The sequence below is a fragment of the Canis aureus genome, chromosome 9 (assembly GCF_053574225.1).
Source record: "Canis aureus isolate CA01 chromosome 9, VMU_Caureus_v.1.0, whole genome shotgun sequence".
NCBI classification, from domain to species: Eukaryota; Metazoa; Chordata; class Mammalia; order Carnivora; family Canidae; genus Canis; species Canis aureus.
Window position 1 is genome coordinate 7,012,500 of NC_135619.1, and position 12,610 is coordinate 7,025,109.

The window sequence follows — 12,610 nt, forward strand, 5'->3', positions numbered from 1 at the left end:
CCTACTCACTGCCCCCACTCCACGCTTCTCCCCTCCTATTTATTACAAACCTTTAACCACAGCAATTAGTTTTTCACCTCCCCCCCTCATTCTTTTCTTCCTTCCTTCTCTGGGTCGGTGTCCCTCTCCTTGCCCTTCCTATCTGGAACTGTTTGCAGCTCTTGCTGGAGATGATGCAGAACCAGATGACAGACCAAAAAGTCACCCTCCACCTACCATCCCGAGGCTAAGAGTCCTGTTCACCCTGATGCGACTGCCATTCCTCCTGTACGTCCAGGCTTTCCGTAAGGGCGTCTCCTCTCCCTTGGGGCACATCCTAGATGTGGGGAAGGGGACAAGGCGACCCTCAAGGGCCCTGGCATTCCGCCTCTGGGGAAGAGAGGGAGGGGGGGACGAGTGGGGGACAGTCACAGGAAAGGTGGCAGCAAGAGCTGGGGCCCAGGAGGAGAGGGGTTAGGGGAGACAGCAGGCAGTGGCGCTGGTGTGATTAGAGCGGAGATTGATGTGAAGGGGCGCCACAGACGGCAGAGAGAGTCAATAAAACGAGAGGATCACATTAGAGGCGACAGAGAGAGCTTTAAATTACAAGGCTGCTGCCACCGAGGGGGATGGGAGGAGGCAGGCCTGGAGCCAAGGGAGGGTGGAGAGTTCTGAGGGTGTAGTCATCCCCGGAGATGAATTTTCCAGCTCCAAAATGGCCCTCAGTCTCCAGAGCTCCCCTGCTGCCCCTTCATTCCCTTTTCCTCCCTAATGCTTCCTTTCCTCACAGGGGGAGGAGAGGAAGGGGAAGAGAAAGGGGAGAGAAAGCAAAGGATAAATAGAAGAGTTGCTTTTTTTTTTTTTTTTTTTTTTTCCTATTGCCCTCTTCCTCCTTCCAGGGCCGTGTGCCTCGTTACTGCTCAGGATGAGAAGGGAAGGCTGAAGTGCTACTTTCAAAGCTCAGCCAGGGAGGAGTTGCCCCACAAACGTCATCACTGAACGGCAAATATTCTTCCACGGGAGGGGGGCAGAAAGACTCCGTAAATAGCCGGCCAAGAACTCCTTCCGGATGTGCGCTCTCGTTTGGGTGAGGGGAGCAAACACACCGACAGTACTTAGAGCAGGAAGAGGCCAGGGAGCCAGGAGGCTCCAAGACAAGACAGCGGGACCGAGAGCCACCGAGAAAGATGTTCTGGGATGGACCAAAGGGCTTGGATGTGAAGTTATGCACATCGGGAAAGGTGGGCTCTGAGACCCCGCAAGACCGAGAACACAGTGAGACCTGGGACCAGAGAAGTACAGGAGCCAAAGGAGCAAGGGCAAAGAAAGGACCAGAGGAAAGAGGCCCGAGGGAGGAGAGACTCTGCCCCTCACCGGGTAGGAATTAGGGCATGGGTTCAGGTTGGCCTGTGGGAGCCCGGGCAGACCAGGACCACTCTTGGGCAGCGCCCCCTCCCGGCCCCAGCCCGCGGCGAGAGGAGAAACACTACTGCTCCCCAGTGGTCACAGGAGGAACACCATCGAGGAGAAGAAAGGCCGGGCGCGGGTAGGGGTGGGATGACAGGCCGCCTTTCTCTTCCCGGGCTCCCTTCCTCGTACCAAAAAGCAAAACCCCACTCCCTTCTTTTCTCCAAACCTAAGGACGAGGCAAAGACTTTCCCAGGAAAGTCGGCCAGAGGGCATCAGCACAATCGCCTAAAACTTACATGCAATGATTTCCACATCAGAGCCCTCCAAACACTGTTGCCCTAAACTTTTCCAAATGTTGTATCTAACCTCTTTCCCTTATTAAAGTCAAATTTTAGGGTCTTTCCTCTCCCTGAAACTCCTGCTTACAACACTGCTGCTCTCTTCCACACTCTGCCCTGGCCTCTCTCCCCTTTTTGTCTCAATCTGTTGCCTTCAAGAGGCCATGGAAGAGAGGGTCTTGAAGAGGAAAAGGAAAGATAGAGTGAGTGCCCTGCCCTGGCCGTGGGGGGGGGGGGGGGTGGGGGGGAAGGGGGGGCTGTTTGGTATAAACAGCAAATAAACTCTAACTTGATGAACTTGATTTTTTCAGGCAGTGGAAGAACATGGGCTTTGGGTTCATGCAGACCCAGGTTCGGTGCTGGTTCCCCCACTCCCCAGCTGTGCAACCTCAGTAAGTTACCTGCCGGTTTCCTCATCTGGAAAAATGGGGAGAATGATCCCTTCCTTCCTGTGGCCAGGGATGGTCAGCCAGGTTAGTTCTTTCCCTGATCTCTTGGCTAGCTCCACCCAGAACGGAGCAAGGTATTTGCAGAATATGAACCCTTCTTGATCAGGGTTCATCCTAATTTCTGCCTTTTCAAAAATTGAGGGCAGAGTCTTTTGTGGACAGGATTTAAAACTAAGTCTGCCCAGCAGCAGAGTTCATTTCTCACTCAGCCCTCTGGATTGCTAGGCCTAGAGACACCCCACCATCCCAGAGCAGAGAATGGAAGACTTGCCTAGGCCCCCACATGGCCTGGCTACAGAAGCAGCTAATGCTTGGATCAAAACGATATGGCCTCTCCCTGCATTTAAAAGTATCGTTTTCTCGTTCTCTAAGTCTTAACCTTCTTGTTTAAAAAGAAAACAAGGTACATCTGGGTGGCTTAGTGGTTGAGCGTCTACCTTCAGCACAGGGCATGATCCTGGGTCTGGGGATCAAGTCCTGCATCAGGCTCCCTGTGAGGAGCCTGCTTCTCCCTCTGTCTATGTCTCTGCGTCTCTCATGAATAAATTAATAAAATCTTAAAAAAAAATTCTAAAAAAAAAAAGAAAACAAAGTACTCCTATTCCTCCATTTTATTTATTTTCAAATAAATATTTTAAAAATAATAAAAAATATTTTTCATATTTCAAGTTTTTATGTAAATTCTAGGGAGTAACATATAGTGTAATATCAGTTTTAGGAATACCTATTCCTGGGATCCCTGGGTGGCTCAGTGGTTTAGCACCTACCTCTGGCCCAAGGTATGATCCTGCGGTCCCAGAATCAAGTCCCACATCAGGCTCCCTGCATGGAGCCTGCTTCTCCCTCTGCCTCTCTCTCTCTCTTTCTCTGTGTCTCTCATGAATAAATAAATAAAATCTAAAAAAAAAGGGGGGGGGAATACCTATTTCTCTATTTTAATCCTACCTACCTCACCTAGACTTCTCCATCTCTCCCTACCCCAAATCTTTGGGAGTGTTAACTCTGCTGCAATACACATTTTGTCCAAAAGACAGGGAATGGGACACTCGGGCAGGAGAAGGAGTGTCACAGGGGGTGAAGAGACAGCTAAGGCAGAGAGGAGCAGGGAGGAAGAGAGAAGGTAAGGGGGGGAAGAGGTAGGTAGTTGGGGGAAGGGGCTGGATCTTGATCCACACATGTGATTACTGAATCTCACTGAAGCCTCCAGCTTTGACATCAGATTGGGCAGGTGGCTTGTGCCCACTGGGAGGGATGGAGCCACAGGGGACTGTGTCTTACACCCTGCAAGATGCTTAAGGTGGGCATAAGGGAACTGACTGAGGTGTGACAAGAAAGGAGAAGATGGGGGTAGGCTGGGAGCAGACAGGGGTCAAAGGGAAATGGTGGACTAAACCCACAGCTAGCTAGTTGAACACCCATCCACATTTGCATGGCTTGTTGAGTGGACTGCAGGCTGCCTGCTGCTAGAGGGGTGGATGTCCCAGAGAGGAGTGAACCTTCTTGCCCATGCGTCTCCCTTAATGACACCTCAGGTGTTAGAACAGCAGTGTGGAGCTGTGGGATACTGTAGGTATACCTGGGAGACTCAGACTCAGACAAACCCACAAAGCCAGCTCTAAACCCTTCTATATGAGGGGCAGGGAGTGGTGCCCTTCAGTTCAGATACAAGATCCTATCAGATCCTGGCAGGGGGTAACTCTGGAGAAGACTGCTGATCTCCCTGCACTTGGAAGGAATCACAACAATTATTTCCAATTATTTGGAAGAATACCACTGTAAGTGACTGTGTATATAAAAAAAAACCCTTCTGATTCTCTGAATCTACACGAACCCTTGTGATGGTAATGACTTCATTTAAATGGTGTTACAAGAGCTAATAATAATATCTTTAAATGTTTACCATGTGCCAGCACTGCATCACCTAATTCTCCAATCTGATGAAACAGATACAGCCATTCATTCCCATTTGACAAACATGGAAACGGACTTGGATGGGGTAAGGAATTTTTCAGGTCTCAAACTTGGAAAGAAATAGAGTCCAGAGCAGACTCAGCCAGCCTGACCCCAGCACTCCACTTTTGGGTTCTTGGGTTAATTTGTAAGCTTCTGAACTCTGGTTGCGCATTTTGAACGAGGTCTTTGAGTTTTTTGTGTGTTACTCTGCCCTTATGTATGTCTTGCCTTGAGCATTAGATTTGAGCTGTCAGGCTCCTTTCAGCTTGAAGGTATTGGTCAGATGGCTGCTCTCAGTTTTTTTAGTAGAAGATGAGCCAGAACAAGACCACTGCTTTGTACAACTCCAGGGGGCGCTGTTCTCACTGCAGTCAATGAGGGGTCCTGGCCACTGCTTTTGTGTTTGTGTTGGGGGGGTTAGACATATGAAAAAGTTGAGTTGGGGATATCTGTATTCATTTGTGATAATGTCTTTTAAAGCTGGAAGTCTATACATATGCATTCATAATAACATATGAACTTCAAGACAAGCAGTATGGTATTATTTAAGAATGTGGCCTTTAGGGGATCCCTGGGTGGCTCAGCTGTTTAGCCCCTGCCTCCAGCCCAGGTCTTGATCCTGGAGTCCTGGGATCGAGTCCAGCATCAGGCTCCTTGCATGGAGCCTGCTTCTCCCTCTGCCTGTGTCTCTGCCTCTCTCTATGTATCTTATGAATAAATAAAACCTTAAAAAAAAAATGCGGCCTTTAGAGTCAGACAGACTTGGCATCAAATTTTAGTTCTCAGGACACCTGGGTGGCTCAGTGGTTGAGCCTCTGCCTTTGGCTCAGGTAGTGATCCTGGGGTCCTGGGATCAGGTTCCACATCAACCTGCTTCTCCTTCTACCTATGTCTCTGCCTTTCTGTGTATCTCTCATGAATAAATAAAATCTTAAAAAAAATTTTTTTAGTTCGTTCTAGTCTGTATTATGTAAATGACTCTGGGTGAGTTGCTTAAAAACTGTTTCTTCATATACAGAATGAGGAATAGTTCCTCATGGAGTTGTGTTCATTGAGATGATCATTATCCAGACCAGCACTTTTTGTGATCAATAAGTGGAAACGATAATTATTCATTCACGTGCCTTATTTCCTGAGTTGGGGGTGTATCTGACTGTGTGTGTGTGTGTGTGTGTGTGTGAGAGAGAGAGAGAGAGAGAGAGAGAGAGAGAGAGAGGGCCTGGTTTTAGTGCTGCCTGTCCCAGCACCTCTTCGGGGTTAGTGAAGGTGCTGGCTCTCAAGCCTCCGGCTGGGTCTCTAAGACGCCCCGGGTCTGCCCTCGGGGGCCCCGAGTGTCCGGTGCGGGTGTGTTGCCGCGTGCCTGTTTGTGCTCGGCGGCCCGGCTGGCGCGGGCGTGTTTGGGGTGGTGGTAATTACTGGGATGGCCCAGTCCTAATGAGTGTGATCCCGTTACACTCTCGCCGCCTCTAATGGAGCTAACCTCATTTCACAGCCATTAGAGATGGAGATGAGGCCCCGCCCACTGGCCCCGCCAGCTGCAGCTCCAGCAGCCCCGCCACGTTCTCTCCCTGCTGCTCGCCATTTCCGTGCCACCTCTCCTTCTCCCGCCCGGTCTTCTGCTCTTCCTTCCAGGCTTCCCTGCCCTGTTCCCCATTGTTCTTCCCCTTCCGTCTCCCCGCTCCCCTCGCCTCCCCCCTGCTCCTGGCGCGACCCGGTCGCTCGGCCTCCGCATCTTCACTTCCCCGTGCTCTCCTCCGCAACGCCCCCGCCCTTCCCCGCCGCTGGCCCTCCCCTCCCCCACGTTGCCCCGTCTGGCCAAAGGACAAATCTCAAGGGGAAACCAGCAAAGACAAACAAGGAGCAGTGACTTCATTATCGTCGTTAATTTGCCACTTCGGTTCCTCCCACAAGGGTCAAAGCCAGCACGGCTTGAACTCAGGACTGCCGCGGAGGCTGAGCCGGAGCTGCCTTTTCCGCTCGAAGCCTGTCCCCAGCCACCCTCCCTCCCTCCGCCTCCCCCCTCCCTCCCGCCCCCCTCCCCGCAGCCTCCGTTTCCCGGCAGGGGGTCGGGCTCCGGTTCCGCTCCTCCATTTCTCTCCGCGGCCGCACAGCCTACCGCCCTCCTTCCTTTTTCATTTAAATTGTGGCCTTCACTCCGGCTCCAAGTCACATGGTTTCTACCTCGGACTCCCTTTCTCAGTCCTACTCCGCCGGTCGCTTCCCCCATCCACCCTGCCGGTACCCCTTCCTTCCTTGGCCTCCCCCGGTCTTCTCTCCTCCTAGCCTCAAGTGCACTCCTTTCCCCGAAGCACCAGGACTTATCTTCTGGGTTTTGGAAATCGGGTAGCCAGAAGCAGCTGGAGATGAGAGAAGGCATTCAGACCCACATAGGCCAGTGGCCCATAACTTGGAAAGAAAGGGCTGAACAGAAAGAAAGACAGCTGCCATGGGGGCGACAGGCCCATGAGTCAGAGGAAGCAGCAGAATCTAGACTCAGACATCCCAGACCTGAGACACATGGGGGCCCAGACAAACAATCTCCAAGACCAGAGAAAAAGGAGGACAGAGCCAAAGGGCCTCGGGCTTGAGATGGAGGAGGGGGGCTGGTCACCGACAAAGCCAGGACTGAAAGATTTGAGGATGGAAATGGCACGTATCCCCTCAGTTCCTCAGGGAAACACAGTCTAACCCTCCTGTCCCACCCTCTGCCTTCCTTCACTGAGAAGCCAAATGACTGGCAATTGACTCTTAACCTTTCCTCCGATTCCAGCCCCACAGGGAGAGGCCCAGGGTAGCTGGCTGTGACTGGAGGAGGCACTAGGGAAATGTCCACATATGAAGTAAAAATTTCTGGCCCACACCCATCCTGCCCCCGCTGGCTGCACGTCAATGTGCTACACGGACGAGCCACCGCATACATTTACCTCTCAGAAGACAGCTCTTGCTACTAGGTCCTCCTAATTGCACAGGCCCCTGTGCCAGCATCATTCTGGTGGATGGCCCTGCTGCGATTCAGAGGCTCGAACCCTAGCTTTAGTGTAATCCCTATTCCTGCCCAAACCCAGATGCAACTCCTGTTCTCTCACTTAACTTTGAAAGAAAATTTTTGAGGGATACCCAGCTGTCTTGAGAGGAATTAGAAAAAGATGTCTCCCTCCAGGTATATGCAGCCTGCACTTTAGTGGTGTAGCTTTGTGACAGAACACGTGGATCTTAGCCCAGTCACCCCTTAAACTGGGCACCCTGAACTACCATCCAGAGGCTCTGGTCTCTGGACTAGCTCCTACATGGTGGGGAGGGGGTGGCTACTGGGAGCCAATGCCATTACCTCAGGTGCTGGAAGGCCCTCTAAATCTTTCACACACACCCTCCCCCAAGAGCCTGGGGTGGAGGAGGGGTGGGCAGGCAGTCCCCTGGGGCTTTCCCCAGAGAGGCAAGGGGCTCTGGGAAAGTGAGTGGTGGGATGACTGAGAAGCCAGAGAAGAAAGATGGAAAAATCAATGAAATGAGTTTCTAACGGTGAGGTAAAGGACCGCCGTGTCGACAGCCTGTCGCCTGCTGCAAAATATGAGCTGCCCAAGTCCATGGTGGTGGCTAACCGTGCATCCAGCTGCCACTGCCCTCCCTTCAGGGTACCCCCCTCCCTCCCAGCCCCTTCTCTAGTTGCCCTGGCCTTTCTTATAACAGCCAGACTTTCCCTTGGGGCTCCCAGCTTGCTTGCTCCCTCCCAGGTCTTCTCTCCTAGAGTCCTCAACCCATCTAGGGGCTTTCTGACTCTTCACCATAGAAACAGGACAGGTTACAATCCCTGAATAGTGCATTTTTCCCTAAGACCTCTGTGTATCAAGACCTCTCTCTCTGCAGACTTCACTCAGGGTTGTAGGGAGCTCTGCATATCTTGCCCTACCTCCCTACCTCATCCCTTTCTAGATACCTCTGGACTCCTTCAGCAATGGGCAGTCAGGCATCAGGGCCATCCCTCATAGGGTTCCTTACATCCTGCCCTGCTGGCCCACTTGGCTGATACTGACTTCCTTGTTCCTTGTTATTGCCTGGATTACAGGGTGTATAGGATGGGCCTGGTATTGATTTATGAATTCTTTATTTGTGACTTGGGGGGCAGGGCAGGAGTATGGCTGATTCAGTTGTGGTTTCATGATTGGGAAGGGGGTAGGGTGGAGATGCTACTGCTAAATCAAATCTGCCAACTCCGTCTTTGGAAACAACTCCCAACCTTTTCTGGAAACCACCTCCTTTCTCTACCCTCCTCCGCATCTTTCTTTCTCTTGGGCTCCTAAGACTGTTCATTCATGTTTTCTTCCCATTCTCTCTCCAAAGACTCCTCAGATCAGCCCCTAAAGTTAGCCCTCCAAGTGTGGCAGCCCTTCCTTGACTGAAACCAAGTGTGCCCCTAACTGGTCTGTCCTCCCTCCACCACCTCAGTGCTCACTGTGGCTCAGTGAGCTCCCTTCCAGCCCTTTCCTTCAGTTGCTGCCTTCTCAGCCTGACCATTTATGCAGACTTAGGGGTCTGAGGCTTGGGGTGAGAGGAAGGTGGGCAACTCTTTTCCCTAGCTTCTCCCTATTAATTCAACATTCAATCAACAGATATTTATTAAGCATCTTCTATATGGCAGACGCTGGGCGGGGTGCTGGACGGGGTGCCTGCTCCTAGGGCCATCATGACTAACCCTGGTTCTCTCACCTAACAGCTTCCTCCCATGACTCAGTCCTGCAATCTCATCACCCTCGGCAGCCAAATTCCACTGTGCCCTCTGGCATTTCAGAACCCTGCTCTTTTCTCTATTCCTGCATCAGGTTACTCTCGCTCACCCCTGGATCTCCTCTCATGCCCACTTCCAGCTTTGGTCTCCATTCCTAAACCCAGAGCTAGGTTCATCTTACATTTTCAACGACGCTCCTCCCTGCTCACAAAGCCCTTTTCCTTTCACAGTTCCTAACTGCCATTTCCAGTTTTCTTCCTTCTTTGCCTGCCTTTTGGTCTTACCACCCGGTCCTCAATGCCCTATCTCCCAAGGTCTCTTCCTCTGACTCCTGCAGGCTCTAGTGAATGTCAGGCACTCATATACAAGATCTCGCTCTGAGCTAACAGCTCTAGGGAGAGAAGAGCAAGCTACCGACCCAGACCCAGGAATCCTACAGATCAGACCCAGGCCCTGGCCTTGTACAGGTACAGCTCCCAGCAGAGCAGCAAGATGTTCCTCTATGGGTCTCAAGGTAACACCAGCTGCTCTGACATCATAGATGGAGGAACCCTGTCAAGTTGCCATAGCAACCCCTGCAATTTATGACATCAGAGGCTTGAGGTCTTTGGTTCTCAGGGGGCCAAAAAAATTCAAGTTCCTGTCAGCTAAAGTAAATGGGAATTCTACTTTTTCATCTCTTTGCTTGTGTCCCCCTGGCTTGGGAATGAAAAGCAAAGGCCTTTGGTGGGGTTGAGTGAGGGATGCGGCCAACGGAAGGAATGTGTGTGAGGTTCTTTCCCTCTCTCTTCACTAGTATCTCTGTGCGCTCTGCCTCTCCTTCTCTGCCTCTCCTTTGGCATCCCTCTCTTGCGGGCCTTCACCCAGTGGTATTCCTGCTCTGCCTTTTTCTGAATTGCCCCTCCTGCGGCGCTCTCTTTGCACCGGTCACGCTGTGTCCCTCACGCTGTGTCCCTCTCAGCACCAGAGGCATTTGTTTCCTTTGATACCTCATCCTCTCCTTTCTTCCCCCTCCCAAGCTCTGTGCGGCTCTGATCTGCTTCAGCACTCCTCCATTTGCCTTCCATTTACCTTCTTTGTACCATACTCTTTTCCCACCTCATCTTATTCTTCAATTCCTCCCTTCCCCCACTTTACCATTGTATTCACTGCATATTGCCTTTTCTGTTGACCTCCTCTTTAGGAATGAATACTCTATCATTTCTGTCCATAACTCGTGTTTTATTTCATTCTCCCAATTTTCATTAATCACCCCTCGGTTCCTTCCCTGCCCCCATTCCACATGGATTTTCTTCCCTTCCTTTTGCACATTCCTCAAATCCTTTCTGAACACTGTTAACCTCGGAAATCTTCCATCTTATGCCCATATCTATCTCCATCTCCTGCGCTTCCAAGCTCAGAGGGTGGGAAGACAATGATGGGCTTAAAACAAGGTAAACTCTCCAGGCTCTTTAATCCACCTTTCCCATTTTTTAGGCTGAATAACCCTGGCCTCTTGCATAAGATAGCTTCTGTCATATGATGAAAACAGCCTCCTAAAGGATCATGCTGAATTCAAATATGATAATAACAGGGGCCCAGGAAGATGATCTAGAAAGTGAAGAAAAAGCCACTGATATCTAGAATGAACTGAAGGATGAGAGGCAACCAAGCAGGGTGGAGCTCAGAGTCCTAGAGAATGTCCCCTTACAAAATCAAAGTTGACAGTTAATGGACATAATGGCCCTGACTGATGAAGGGGTTATATGCCCCTGGAAGCCCATTAAATTGATTTCTTGGCCTATTTATGTGCCTGCACAAACCATACTCCCCACCTCTCCCAGCGCCCTTGCTCTCTGGTACCTTCTGCTGCAGAGGTTAAAATGCTGGGTGAGAGGATAAAGGGATAAAAGGAAATTAGGGTGACCAAGGAAAAAAGGTAGGCAAAGGGCAGGTTATGGGAACAACGGTAAAGAATAGGCAAGGGAGATCACGGGAGACAAATGCAAAAACGGGGTGAAACAACATGGGGAAATGAAAAAATATACAATGGCAAAATGAGGGAAAGGAGGAAATCAAGTCAGCAAGGAAGGCGTTGGTGGTGGAAAGCTCCTGGAAAGGCAGATGATACACAGGAGACCAGAGGTCCTGATTGGGGAGACAGGCACATGGCAAAGGAGATAGTCAACAATGCTAGAAGTTCCAAATCTTCCCAGGTGGAGATAGAAGAGGATGCTGTCGTAGCTGTGCTGAAAGGGTACCTGAGTCCTTCGGGGAGACACATTTGTCCCATCCCTCAGACTCTTTCCAGGCCCCTGACTGGTGACTACTACAATCATGACTGATAAGCATGAAAAAAGTAGCCTGAAAAGGCCAGAGATATCATAAGGACTCTGAAGGAGAGGGCACGGAGTCCTAGACGGGCAGACCAGTCAGGCAGCCAAGGCGTGACACATAGTGACAGGGACACACAGGGAGAGGATCACTCGGATAGAAAGAGTCACATGCAGAGACAGTGACACACAGACCTAGAGATGGATGGATGGAGAGAATGAAGGAGGGGGAAGAATGGCAAAATCAAGAGGCTGGGACACATGGACAGAGATCAGTGAGGCTACAGGCACCTCGAGGCCACTCATGGTCCAGTGCTCAAAAATGACAGGGCCACTCTGAGAGGGTGCCAGACAAGAGCAGAGCAGATGGAGAGTTGAGGGGCCAGGAGAGACACACTTCACCTTGAGTGGAGCAGTGGCCTCCCCTTACTTACTCGCACCTTTCCAAAAAAAAAAAAAAAAAAAAAAAAAAAAAAAAAGCTCAACTTCAGGCAAAAACGAAGATCGAAGATTGAGTATCCACGTCTCCTCCCACCCACCCGGGACCGCAGCATGCTAGCCCGTACATCAGCCCGCCCGCCTACCGCGGTTTCCGATCCCGCAGCCGGCGGGGGGCAGCCGAGACCCAGGCCCCTCCGGGCTGACAGCTCCGAGCCCGCACTCACCCGGCCTCCCCTTCCCTCCGGGACCCCCGCTCCCCGCACGGCTCGGCGCGGTCAGTCTAGGCTCTCGTTACCCTCCGTCCGTCCGGCTGGCTCTAGGTCCAGCCTCGATGCCTTTCCCTTCGCCGTCTCTCCCTCCACCCCTGCATCTCCCTCTCCCCCAACCATCCCCACTCGCACGCCCCCTCCCCCCCCCCCGCCCCTCCTTCTCCTCAAGCTCTTGGTCTGTCCGTCCGTCCGTCCGTCCGTGTCCCCTCCCCCAACCCCTTCCCGTCCCTCTCCGTGCCCTCCAGCGGCAGTCTCCGAGCGCCTCCTCTCTCCTCCGTCTCCAGCTTCCAAAGAGCAAGGAAAGGAAGAAGAGAGAGAGGGAGAGGAGAAAAAAAAAACCAACCCAGCAGCATCGGAAATCGATGCACTTACACCTCAGCTGGAAGCAGGGACGGGAGTCGAACCGCGGCCGCCGAGCAGCGCGAGGCGGGGAGGGGAGGGGGCGGCTCTTGGAAGGGACTTCTCCGATGTGTTGATTCCTTTTTTTTTCCCCTCCTCCTCCCTCCCTCCAGCGCTCACTCCGGGGCGTCAGGGACGGAGATGGAAAAAATAAATAAATAAATTCACGGCGGTGAGGGAAGTGAAGGAAAATAATCAATGCTATTTGGCTGCGGCTGAAGTGTTTTCCCGGCTTCGTGAGGGGGTTTCCATTGATTCACCCTGGGCACTCGCTCGCTCCCTGCCTCCTCCTCCTCGCCCTCCTCCTCCTCCTCCTCTTCGCCCTCCTCCTCCTCCT

The 12,610-nt window shown here is 51.9% G+C and overlaps 1 protein-coding gene and 1 long non-coding RNA gene across 10 annotated transcripts in view; one reads left to right on the forward strand and one right to left on the reverse strand.

Annotated features, from left to right (window-relative positions):
* Nucleotides 1-5,064, forward strand: part of LOC144320321 (uncharacterized) — a 30,446-nt gene extending 25,382 nt beyond the window's left edge. For 2 of the 4 annotated variants that reach the window (XR_013385846.1, XR_013385844.1), the window contains exons 3-5: nucleotides 159-267; nucleotides 879-1,930; nucleotides 2,039-5,064. This is a non-coding gene — a long non-coding RNA (uncharacterized LOC144320321). Of the gene's footprint in view, nucleotides 1-158; nucleotides 285-878; nucleotides 1,931-2,038 lie in introns of all 4 variants that reach the window. The other 2 variants (XR_013385845.1, XR_013385847.1) reach the window with 2 other exon arrangements.
* ZFHX2 (zinc finger homeobox 2) overlaps nucleotides 1-12,610 on the reverse strand; it is a 33,021-nt gene that overhangs the window by 16,808 nt on the left and 3,603 nt on the right. For 2 of the 6 annotated variants that reach the window (XM_077908668.1, XM_077908663.1), the window contains exon 1: nucleotides 12,247-12,587. The exons of 2 other annotated variants lie outside the window; for them this stretch is intronic. The gene's annotated coding sequence lies outside the window, so the exon portion shown is untranslated. Of the gene's footprint in view, nucleotides 1-216; nucleotides 910-9,276; nucleotides 9,374-12,246; nucleotides 12,588-12,610 lie in introns of those variants that run through there. 2 more of the 6 variants (XM_077908667.1, XM_077908665.1) reach the window with 2 other exon arrangements.